A 13,478-nucleotide genomic window follows, 5' to 3' on the forward strand; every position below is an offset into this window, starting at 1 on the left:
AAAAAAAAAAAAAAAAAAAAAAAACCAAGGTATCTGAGCAAGCCAGAAGTTTATGGAACTCTTTGAGTAAATATATTGGCCCTAGGAAGCATATTTTATTCAAAAATATTTTAACATACTTTTTTTCTAGTTATAATACAATGTTTAGTTTTTATGAAAGACTAAAGAAAGTAAAAACTCTCAAAATTAGTTAAAAATTACCTAAATCCCATCTTCCAGAAGTTATCATTGTAACTACAGTGCTAAACATTTTGAACATCTGTGTACAAAGATACAAACACACAAACACACACAACTTAATATTGATGGAATTGTCCTACAGAGTTGCTTTCAATTGCACTTTTTTTCAATTTAAAAATATGCTATTGAAATATCTTTCCATGCCAGTGACTACAGTTAAGGTGGATTCTTTTTAATGCCAACATAAAAGTTTCATTGTATAAATGCATAATAATTATTTTGATCCATTCTTTATTGACATATGTTTAAGTCCCTAGTTATTTTACTCCAACTATGTCTGATGCTGTGATGATTTGTGTGTGTGTGTGTGTGTGTGTGTGTGTGTGTGTGTGTGTGTGTGATATAAATTCCCTGGAGTTTTAAATTTTGAACTCCAGTATCAGGCTGCCTTCCAGAAAGTTGTACTAATTTTTATTAACAATGTATAATTATTAATATGCACTTTAATACACAGTGAGAAGGCAGTCACCTGCCCATATTCTCACATTCTTGCTAACATACGATATCACCAATCTTTGAATCTCTGCTAAATGGGTAAGTTCAAATGTGATAACTCAATTTTGCTTTATTTGCATTTCTTATTTCTGAATGTTTTTTTCGCATTTTACTTAAAACGTTTATTTTCATTGTATTTATTTGAACAAAATATTATTTCTAAGCCAACACAGAAAAATTGGCAATAACCAATTATAAAGTCTTGCAGGCATCTAAATATATCCTGTCAAATTATCCTTTCCCATCCATACCTTCAATGGTGATTACCTATGACCTGGTAGGAAATGAATCAGCCAATCAAATTCTATCTCCCTGCTGTGTTCACCAGGATATCCTAAGAAACGTTGCCAGTTGGCAGTGGAGCTGAATGTTAAAGGATTACGTGGGTTAGGTCTTGGTTATCACCAGTCACAACCATGTGTAATTTAAAATTAGAATAAAAGGGAGAAGATACAGATACAGTTTTCTGGTAGCAGGGGAAAGTCTTGTTTAAAACATTACAGGGCCTAAAGCAGGAGTTTCAAAACTGGCTAAATCTTCAGGTAGCTAAAGGAGCAGCTGAAAAGAAGTGTGTGTGCCCAGTGCCCTGGCTCACCTGTGATCCCAGCACTTTGGGAGGCCAAGGCAGGCAGATTGCTTGAGCCCAGAAATATGAGATCAGCCTGGGCAATATGGCAAAACCCCATCTCTACAAAAAATACAAAAAGTAGCCAGGCATGATGGTGCATGCCTTTAGTCCCAGCTACTCAGGAGGCCAAGGTTAGAGAATCCCTTGAGCTCAGGAGGTTGAGGTTGCAGTGAGTCATGATCATACCACTGCATTCCAGTCTGGGTGTAGGAGTGAGACCCTGTCTCAAAAAAAAATAAAATAATAAAAGAAAGAATGAGAGACAAAGAAAGAAAAAGAAAGAAAGAAAGAAAGACAGAGAGAAAGAAAGAAAAAAAGGAAAGAAGGGAGGGAGGGAGGAAATGTGTGGCTAAATTATGACTCCTTTTTTTTTTTTTTTTTTTTTTTTTTTGGAGACAAGAGTCTCACTCTATCACCCAGGCTAGAGTGCAGTGGCGCCATCTCTGCTCACTGCAACCTCTGCCTCCTAGCTTCAAATAATTCTCCTCCCTCAGCCTCCTGAGGAGCTGGGATTACAGGTGCATGCCACCAAGCCTGGCTAATTTTTATATTTTTAGTAGAGATGAGGTTTCATCATGTTGGTCAGGCTGGTCTTGAACTCCTGACCTTGTGATCCACCCACCTTGGCCTTCCAAAGTGCTGGGATTACAGACGTGAGCCACCGTGCCCGACCGGGTCCATTTCTTAATCTTGATTGGCTGGAGAGGAACTAAATGAAAATTAGTGGAGAGAGAGAAATGAACAAAATAATAATCATTAGATGTATAATTATACAATTGATTGACTCCATGTGGGCTGGAGGGCCTACCAGGTATGAGATGGTTAGGAAAACGCTTCTCTTCCTTATGAATTTACTCAGGGATCGCAAACTCGAATATGTCTAAGGGCCAAACAGGAACTGCAAATGTGGACAGGAGGCAAGTGTTTGTTCCACCTGAAAGGCATTCAGATTTAGTTTTTTAAATATGATGCTGGCCAAAAAGAGCATGTCTATAGGCCTAATTCCATCTATGATTTGCCATACTGACACCTGCTTTAGACTCTAATAATATTGAGAACTGACGTATGTCCTGGTCCTGAGACAGTCTGAACTCACAGAAAACTTTCCAGACCTGTGTTAATACTTACCCCACCCTCATGTCATTGATATAAGCTAAGTTGTCCCCACTGCCTCCAAATTTGTATTTTGAAGACTGAACCCCCCGTACCTCAGAATGTGACTGGTGACTGGATTTGAAAATAGGGCCTTTAGAGGGGAGATTAAGTTAAAATGAGGCTTGTTGGGTAGATGCCAATCCAACTCGACTGGTGGGTGGGTGGGTGGGTGGTTGGGTGTGTGTGTGTGTGTGTGTCTGTGTGTGTGTGTGTGTTTTGAGATAGGGTCTCACTCTGCTGCCCAGGCTGAAGTGCAGTGGCAAGATCATAGCTCACTGCAGCCTCAACCTCCTGGGCTCAAGCAATCCTCCCACTTCAGCCTCCTGAGTAGCTGGAACTAAAGGTACACACCACTATGTCTGTCTACATTTTTATTTTTTGTAGACAGAGGGTCTTGCTGTATTGCTTAGGCTGGAAATGTGGACACCCAGAGATACCAGGGATTCTCATACACAGAGGAAAGACCGCATAAGAACACAATGGGAAGGGAGTCACCTGCAAGCCAAACAGAGAATCCTCAAGAGGCACCCACCTGGTGACACCTTGATTGTGGACTTCTAGCTTCCAAAGGTGGTGAAAAACTACATTTCTGTCGTTTAAAGCACTCAGTCTGTGGTATTTTGTTCTGGAAGTCCTAGGCAAGTAATACAGCCATTTTGTATATACATGTCAGTATCTTTGAATAGACTGTGCGTTCCTCTAGAGCAAAAACTGAATTTTACTCAAAATGCCTACTGCCCAGCAGAGTGCCAGCATGTGGTGGTATTTACTCAACAACTGTTTATTGAGTGACTAGTGAATGAATTTTCTACAAATTAAATAGTTGAATAGAGACAAAATGAATGGTGCAAAGGAAAAAATGTGGCTCTTTGCTCTATTCAGAGACCAGCTGCTAGGAGATGTGCTACAATGAACTTCAGGCCTCTTCACGTCAGCCCTGACCCCAACACACTTGAGCAGTGTTTCCTCCGTGGCAGGGTAGGAGACCATGTGCACCCTCCCACCACAGTAGGCAGCGGACAATAAGCATCCTCTCTGGGCTGACGGGAGGGAGTGGCCTGGAGTTTAAATGCCCCACCAGTCCCTACAGATGATGAAACTGTTCAAGTATGCCAAAGCAGAAAACTGATGCTGCACGCCGCAGCCGCTGATCTGCAGTTGCACAATTACCTGACTCTAGGCCATATTTTCCCAATTTGTTGAGAACTATATCATGTGGGAAAGAATTAAAAGGTTTACTAAGGTCAATACAAACATAATTTATTGCTTCCCCTCAGTCAACCAAGCTCATCTACTTAGGTCTGTGACTAGTTAGCTAAGTTGGTTATAGCACTGTCCGCTCAGGGGCAAGGTCAAGGTATCAATTTACAAAATTGGTTACTTTCCCTCTGTGGCACAGTTACAGACTACTGCCCTATTAATTCAGCATTATTTTGGTCCCAGGAGGAACCTATAGAAAAAAATCTGTATAGAAAGGCAACGCTAGTCAAGGACACTGGTAAAAAATGGCCTCGGCATCTAGGCTGAGTACAGCAGGTCAGGAACTTCTGAAGGGATCTGTCTCAATCAGTCTGGGCTGTTATAACAGAACACCATCGTCCGGTGGCTTAAACAACAACCATTTATTTCTCATAGTTTGGGAGGCGGGCAAGTCCAAGACCAAGGCACTTGGCAGATCCAGTATCTGGAATGGGCACTCTCCCTGGTTCGCTCATGTTCATGTGCTTATTGTATCCACACATGGCCAATAGCAAAGGCAGAAAGGAAGCTCTAGTCTCCACCTTTCCTTCTAAAGATACTAATCCCATCATGGGAGCTCTCATGACCTCATCTAAAATAAGTTATCTCCTAAAGGTCCTATCTCCTAAAGGTCCTACCTCCTAATACCACCCCATTGGAGAGTGGTGCTCCAACATATGAATTTGCAGGAATTGGGGAGAGATAAACATGCAGTTCATAATAGGACCCAATTGAAAGTCTTTAAGGACTAGTTCAAATATTGCTTGTTCTAGCAAAGCTTAAATTTAAGACAATCTCTGATCAACTTGAAAATTCCCACATATTAAAGTGACATTGGCAGGCAGATTAATATCCTTTTTAAAAATTCATTTACTGCCAGGCACGGTGGCTCACGCCTATAATCCCAGCACTTTGGGAGGCCAAGGCAGGTAGATCACGAGGTCAAGAGATCGAGACCATCCTGGTCAACATGGTGAAACCCTGCCTCTACTAAAAATACAAAACTTAGCTGGGCATGGTGGCGCGTGCCTGTTTGTAGTCCCAGCTACTCAGGAGGCTGAGGCAGAAGAATTGCTTGAACCCAGCAGGCAGAGGTTGCCATGAGCCGAGATCGCACCATTGCACCCATTGCCTGGGTAACAAGAGTGAAACTCCGTCTCAAAAAAAAAATTTTTACTTAGGCATCTCACTAGTCCACCCTAAATTCTTCAGAATGTTTGTTTCACACTTTGATGGTGACTTCACCTAATTCTTCTTTCATTTTAGGGTGTTAATCATCAGAATACATAGACTTGAATATTGCCAGATCAGTGATCTAATCCTATGCAAGTTCATCTCTGTGCCGGTTCGGTTTTCTGTCCTCTTACCGTATTTATTGTCTATTCTGGTTTCTATCTCGCACTCACCAAATGTAAAAATCTAAGATCAAAAGCAAATAGCCTTGTTATCTACTACGAACTAGCTCTCTTCATCAAATTGAACGTTTCGGCTTCTCTTCTTGGTTTGATCTTTTCTTTCCTTGAGCTCTTCTAATTTCACACCCACAGTCTCCATAGCCCTCCTTGGTAACCTGGTCTAATTCCCCATTTTGCAGCATTCCAGTGATAGTATTCAAAAACATTCTTTAACTGTATAAATTGTAAATACCATAATGTGCCATTCAATATGAAATAATTCAATGAGTTTTCAAGTAAAGTATTCTTTGCCTCTGTCCAGGTCAGTTACTTTGTAAATGGATGACAAAACTCTCTGTAAGGTCTTCATACTTCCATAGCTTAATAAATAAGCTAGAGTTTTATATTGAAAATACAATTTAAAGAAGAGAATAATTTGCACACCTGAAAAAAGTGTAAAGAGCTGTCAAGTAATTTAAATCAAATGTAAGCAAAATTGAAAATCGACACTAAAATGCTTAATGTCTGTGGTCTCTGGTACCAGAATGTTTCCTTATTTGTAGGTCTGCTGCTAGAGGTGTTTAGCCTAACAAAAATGCTTGTGAATGAGTGAACCACTGAGCTAAACATCTATTACAGGAAAATTAGTGTAGGTTGGGCACAGTGGCTCACACCTGTAATCCCAGCACTTTGGGAGGCCGAGGTGGGTTGATCACAAGGTCAGGGGTTTGAGATCAGCCTGGCCAACAGGGCAAAACCACATCTCTGCTAAAAATACAAAAATTAGCCAGACATAGTAGCGGGCACCTGTAATCCCAGCTACTTGGGAGGCTGAGGCAGGAGAATCACTTGAACCCAGGAGGCAGAGGTTGCAGTCAGCCAAGATCGTACCATTGCTCTCCAGTCTAGGTGACAAGAGCAAGACTCTGTCTCAAAAAAAAAAAAAAAAAATTAGTGTAATATTAAGTATATTCTAAACATCTCCTACAATTACAAAGAAAAGACAATTCTCAAATAGTAAAAACAAAACAAAACAATTATTCAAAATTAAATAGGATGATGCTACCTTGTTTGCCTAATAATACGCATTAGAACATCGGAAACACTGCTCAACAGCTAAAAACTATTAATCCTATGTTCTATACAACACGTAAAATCCAAGTTGAGAAGCAAGAAAAGTATGCATCAGCTAAAAATTTATTCTCAAGCTATGTTACATTTAAAATTACAAATAATCTACTAAATAAAAAATGTTTCTGTATCACATGTCATGTAGGTAAGCCCTGGTATCATGAATGCTGTGTGCATGTTAACTTTGTAAATTTAATCATATTTAATTTCTGCCTTCAGTGTTTTTTTTAAAAAACATAACACACAAAGCATTATCTAGCTAGCTATTAAAATTATAAACAAATTTCAATTGATAGCACTTATATTTTTATATTGTAATTTAATTTTTAAGCCAAGAAGAAAAATAATATTTGAATAATTCAAATATTCATTTCTAGCCATTATATTTTATACTGGGGTACAAATTATTCCTGGACTATAAACTAGTATACTTTGCAGAGATTATATTTGCTTACTATGCACAGCTTATAAATAAGCTATAAATGAACTGGACAATTAAATTATATTTGTTCCTTGATGATGATGATATTTGACATACATTAAGCCAAGTCAAATCTCAATTCTTCAAGTTTATATGTTGGCAAAATACCTGCCATACTTCAGATAGAGCTGACTCATAGGTGAAAAATTTATCCAAAACTTTCAAAAGAATTAAAATCAGTGTTTACTTTAAAATGATAATATTTCTGCCCAACCAGCTCTGATTTTTAGTTTAAGAGAACATATTACCCTTACACAGTACTTTTCTCTCAGGGATCTTGTTATTCATAAACACTAATTAATTCTCATTATTCTCATGACACCCACTTCCCAGTACAAACTTTTAGGCTAGGCTGGGTGGTGCGTGGGACGCTGTGGATGCTATAATTACATAACAGTTCTCCTTTGACCACGGACCTCACGTACACACCAATGGATCTCCATACTGCAGATCAAACAGCTTGGTCTGCATCTACTAAGATGGGCACTTCAGCATTCACTCCCTACCAGAACAGGACCACAGTGTATCCCCTAAATATGTGGCCAGTCTGTTGCCCCTTAGCTAATCCTACCGGGGCTAGGCCTGGGAAAGTTTTTGCTGTTGAGAGTTTTCAACAGCAGGCGTTTGTTAACCTTTGAAACCAACAGAACAAAGCTAATAAATTCAAGGTTGTAGGAGCAAATGTCTTCCATGTAATTTATGCCAAAGCACCCTATTTAATGTAAGTACTTCATAGTACATAGTAACCTTCTGCTTCTCATAGGGCTTACAATGAAGGGCATTAGGTGAGAAATAAGAATGCCTTTGGGACCACAGGCTCAGACTCACATTGAAAGGCTGAACAGGACAAGTTTTGCCACCTTTAATTCAGGATATTTAAGTCTTTTCACTGTGACCTCAGACAAATTAAAACATGCACAGAACCAGTTTTCTCTCCTCAGTGCAAGCAAGTTCCAATCTCTTTTTTTTGGTCAACTTTTTGATGTTAGAGATAAAAAGACTGCAACAAAAACATGAAATAAAATGTAACTCGCTTTACTGCAAATTAAATTTGTCTAGCTATGACTAGTGGATGTGTGCACATTTTACATTGGTGTAATTGAAGAGCACGTATTTTGTGTTTTGCTCTTTCATTTAATATGGTACAATAAACACAAGTCCAGATATTGATATAATATATACTATTGCCATTTTTAATAGTCTAGAATGATTGTTTCCAATCTTTTGCTATTATAACCAATGTTTATATCAATCTGATTTAAAAAACTACCAGTTCCCTCCTCAGATTATTTCTATGAGGTGTATTTTCCAAACTGTCAAAGAATAGAAGCAATTTTATAGCTTATTTCGGCTTACTTGTACTCTCCAAAAAACAAATAAATGGAATCATTTACAGAAACATCAGCGGTTGATGGATGTAATTACATGAGCTGCTTAGAATAACCTTTGAGTTGCAATGAAAACTTTAAGTTGGATTAATTTGCATTGTAACTGCTAGTGACATGTATTTTACAAGTAATAATTTGACATTTGTGTTTTCTTTTGCATGACATAGTATTTCTCAAAATGTAATCTGTATAAAACTTTCTCTCTCCCTCACCTCTACCATATCTCTGTCCCCTTCTCTATCTCTTGAAATCTCTCTGAACAAAATTATATTGCATTTGTTTTAGGTGGCAAGTGGTTCTTCTAGAGACAGCATGTTCTAATAAAGTCAAGAGGGGCAACGTCCCAGCCCTCATGGGGATTTCATTGCAGTGAGGAGATGATACACCACACACACGTATCCATACACAGAGAGAACATTTTATAGAACATTCAATGAAGAAAGCAGAACTCAGGCATGCGGGCAAGTGTGCTGGATGGAAGGAGCTGTTCTAGAGTATCACTCCAGAGAAGGCCTCACTGGGGAGGAGACATTTGAGCTGAACACTGAATAACAAGAAGGCCAGCCTTGTGAAGATCTTGCAGAAGAACGCTGCAGGCAGAAAGGACAGCAGACAGAAGAATATCCAAGGTGAGAATGAATGAATGTACACGGTGGTTAAAAAACAGAAGGCCGCCGGGCGTGGTGGCTCAAGCCTGTAATCCCAGCACTTTGGGAGGCCGAGGCGGGTGGATCACGAGGTCAAGAGATCGAGACCATCCTGGTCAACATGGTGAAACCCCGTCTCTACTAAAAATACAAAAAACTAGCTGGGCATGGTGGCGTGTGCCTGTAGTCCCAGCTGCTCAGGAGGCTGAGGCAGGAGAAGTGCTTGAACCCAGGAGGCGGAGGTTGCGGTGAGCCGAGATCGCGCCATTGCACTCCATCCAGCCTGGGTAACAAGAGCAAAACTCCGTCTCCAAAAAAAAAAAAAAAAAACAGAAGGCCGGTATGGCTGCAGTGTAGTTAACAAGGGAAGAAGAGGCACCAAGTGCCATCGGAGAGATAGACCAGGCCCAGCGGTGCACTGGTGTTGCAGGGCTGCAAATGTGAAGGACAAAAAGGAGGATGAGGTTAGGTTAAGATGAAGCTTCACTGGGTTGGTGAAAGTTAATCAGGCGTCTTACTATGGGACATTGGAAATTTTCAAGTGAGTAATACAGATCACAGGGTTTTCCAAATACATTTCGTCACGGCATGCATTTTTTTCAGAAATGAGCTCTTGAGGCTATTGTTTCAAGGAAAATGCTTTGAGGGACATGGGTCAAAACCAAAAACAAGCCAGGGTTGGCATCCTCTAGCTTTCAGGACAAATCCAGCCTATCACCTGTGTTTTACCTAATCTGTGAACTAAGAATAGTTTTTACATTTTTAAACAGTCTTTAAAAATCAAAAGAATATTTCACAACATGCAAAAATTATATGAAGTTCAAGTTTCCGTGTCCACAAGTAAAGTTTTACTAGGACGCAGCCACGTGCATTTGTTTACTACTCTCTATGACTGCTTTTGTGCTAGGACTGGTGGAGTTGAATAGCTGCGACAGAGACCTGCGGTCCATAAGGCCTAAAATATGGACTATCTGGCGTCTGATGGAAAAAGTTTGCCAACATCTGGTCTACAACATCTGTTGTTACTTTAACAGTAAATTTTCATATGACCTGGGATTACAGCCATAATTTATATATTTTATAGTAAATATTTATCAAGTACTCAACATGTTTCATACTCTGGTTTTTGCTTTTTACATTTATTTTTATTACATTTTGCTATAAATTGTTTTTAGAAATTCTACTTATCAAACCTAGCTTCTTTAAACTTCCAATAACACCATCAATTTCATAAGTAGTCTGAATGTGTGTGTTTATTTGATAGATTTGGATACTAGGCAACTCAATTTTCCCATACTTAAAAATAGAGCTTCCTATACTTAAAGATATGATTAGCTCTTTAATATGTTTAGACATTTCCAAAGTTTAGTTTAACATACACCATCTATATTAAATCACTTTTGCATGCTATCTATTTGCCAAGTGGCATTTCTTAGTAATTCTTATACGCCTGGGTTGCTCCTAGTATGTCAGATGTTAAATTCTAATTGTATTTTAAATCTATTTCAGAACTATCTGCTTATTCCACTGATCTACTTTTTTCAATAATAATCTAATAACAAAGACTTTTTAAAATTGTCATTTTATATACATCTGCCAAGACAAGGTGGCTATTGTTACCTTAAAATTGCGGGCACATTCTTTCCCATTTATTGCTCTGTGTGGATACTTTTCAAGTTCCATAAAATATGTTTAAAGAAATTTTAATTAGTGCTGCATTAAATTAACCTAGGGAACATTTTCATTTCATTATAATTTTCCCACCAATGGCCAGACTTCTATCTACATATCCATGTCAAACAAAACAAAATCAAAAGAAAACAACAACAACAAACACTTTCTCAGCATGATAACAGAGATAGAATGAATTCTTTTTTCAAAAATTTTTGTGGGTACATAGTAGGCATATATATTTGTGGGGCACATCAGCTGTTTTGATTCAGGTATTCAATGCATAATAATCACGTCATGGAAAATGGGATATCCATCCCCCCAAGCATTTATCCCTTATGTTACAAAAATTCAATTGCACTCTTTTGTACGTGTGTGTGTGTATGAGATGGCGTGTCACTCTTGTTGCCCAGGCTGGAGTGCAATGGCACGATCTCGGCTCACCACAACCTCCACCTCCCAGGATCAAACAATTGTCCTACCTCAGCCTCCTGAGTAGCTGGGATTACAGAGCACCACCACACCCAGCTAAGTTTTGCATTTTCAGTAGAGACAGGGTTTCACCATGTTGGTCAGGCTGGTCTCGAACTCCTGACCTCGTGATCCACCCACCTTGGCCTCCCAAAGTGCTGGGATTACAGGTGTGAGCCACTGCACCCGGCCTTCTCTTCCTTATTTTTAAATGTATAATTATTATTGACTATAGTCACCCCATTGTGCTATCAAATACTAGGTCTTATTCATTCTAATTAATTTTTTGTACTGATTGACATTTCTCATTCACCTCTGTGGAATGAATTCTTTATAAATGCATGTTTATGTTAGTAAACACTGCTATTTAAAATTCTGTTGAGAGGGATGAATTCTGTCAAAATTTTTTATTTAATAATAGACATACAATCTAAATACATTTTCACTGTAAACTAGGGAAACTAGAAGACCCTTCCTGATTCTCCCTACCCCATCACATACCCAACACGGAGCCCTGTTTCTTCTAGAGAAGCCTAGACATTTTGTCAAAGGGCTGAACAATGCAGAACAGATCATAGACCGTTTTGTTTACCTTGTTGTTCCCATCCACCAACATTTTTCTAAATTTATTTTTCTTTTGGTCACTATGACTTGTCATATAACATTAGTGATCTTAGAGAGATATAGCTAGAATTATATTCTCCCACGAATGCTCAAAATGTAAGTTTATCTTCTGGCAGCAAAACTTTTGTATTTTTGTAATTGCCCCTCTTATTGATAGAGCTTATTAAACGTCTGGTTTCTCCCCTCAGATCCCTGTGACTAATCTCCCAATTTGGAAAGAAGAGACACTTAGAAGAACCACCAGTAGATTCCATGCTAATTAGAACCTCGGATTGTTCATTCTTCTAGGATGCCGAAAAGCCCTTTATTTATAGTGTTGGATCTCTAAGGAGCAGCATATTAGGTCAAAATAAATTATGAGCTAGTTCTAGAGAAGTGCTAAGTGACAAGCAAATAAACAATAACATATACACAGTGTAAGTCCTCAGAGACTGTGATTTAAGTGCGTAGATGAGTTTGGGTAGAATAAGCAGGACAGCCAAGTGGAAAACATAATACCAAGGTAAATGTATATAAGTCCGATGCAAAGTATCACGAATCTATTAAAAATCTCCTCCCTGATTTATTAAAAATAAAAAGTGATGCTGTAAAGGGGAAGAGGGATGTTGGTAGAGTCTGCTGTTTGTTTTGCTGGAGTTTTCACCTGCAAGTCTGTACTAACTTGCCAAAACAAACAATGTCAGCAAAACTGTCCTCTCAGCAGCTATACATTAAATCCTACAACTCTTCGATCTGGAAAAGCTGGTCAATTTCAAGATAGATAATGAGCAAAACAGTTTGAAGTTTGGGGTTTCGGGAAGGGAAATGTTGATCAAACCCACTTACCACACTGCTGAGTTTTGAAAGACTGTGGGAAAAGTGACTTTCCTTGTTAACAATCCCCACCCCCTCCTTCCAGCTAAATGGAATGCTTTGCTATGCAAATAACAAGTCTGATCTCAGAGGAAGTAAAAGACTCAGGATAGTAAAAGGAACTCACCTTTTGGAGGTAAATTAACTATTTTAAGGTACCATTGAACAAATGACTTCTCCAGGCTCTAAAAATTCTCTGAGTGCCCTAAAACCTCAAAATTGCCTGAGATTAATTTGCTCCTTCGAGGGTCAGGCCTCATAAAGAGTGAGTCCCACTGGAAAAACATCTTTTGTCTGCCCTTGTTAAGGTACACAAAAGAAGCATGTGGAAATCACTCAGCAACTCGACATTTGTGCCTGACCCCAACCAACTGGAATCTGAAGGTTGAAAGTGTCAAGGTCAGTCTGAACCTAGTAACCTAACTGTTTGAATAGGTTTCAATTTGATAATTACTGTATTTAGATAATTCTGCCTCCCTTTCCCACTACCCTTCATCAGCAAGAAAACCAGTGTAAAAAAACAAAACAAAAAAATCAAAGCATGAAAATATGAGAGACACACATTGAGTCCAATAAGTAATTGCTCAGTTCAGTGGCTTCTGAGTGCATGAGACAGAGACCTTTTAAGCATGTCCTTCCTTCTCCAGGTTGCAAATGACTTTCTCCAGGGAAGGAACATATTCCCAGGTTGATCAAATCATGTGGATGCAAGTCCTCCAATGCGCTCAGTCAACAAAAATGTTTGAGCTTGGAATGTCAGGTAACCCACTTTTCAGAATACTTAAATCACACAAAGGAGCATTCTGTTTAGTGCTGGGACCACAGTGCTTAAGCTGAGCCTTAAGAAGTCAGTAAGAATCTTAATGAGATTTGGACATGATGCCCACAGCCCTGATACTATGTCCAGGCTGCTTAAAATTGCTTGGGGTTAAACAGTTAAGTTTTATACCCAGTCTACTTTCTCCCAAAGGAGTAGAGGTGATTCACACTGACATATGTATAAACCATACAAGTAAGATTTAAATGTTAAGGTTATAATATTATTCTGAAATTAAGAAGAGA

Source organism: Sapajus apella, unplaced genomic scaffold (assembly GCF_009761245.1).
Source record: "Sapajus apella isolate SASKATOON/1434 unplaced genomic scaffold, GSC_monkey_1.0 scaffold74, whole genome shotgun sequence".
NCBI classification, from domain to species: Eukaryota; Metazoa; Chordata; class Mammalia; order Primates; family Cebidae; genus Sapajus; species Sapajus apella.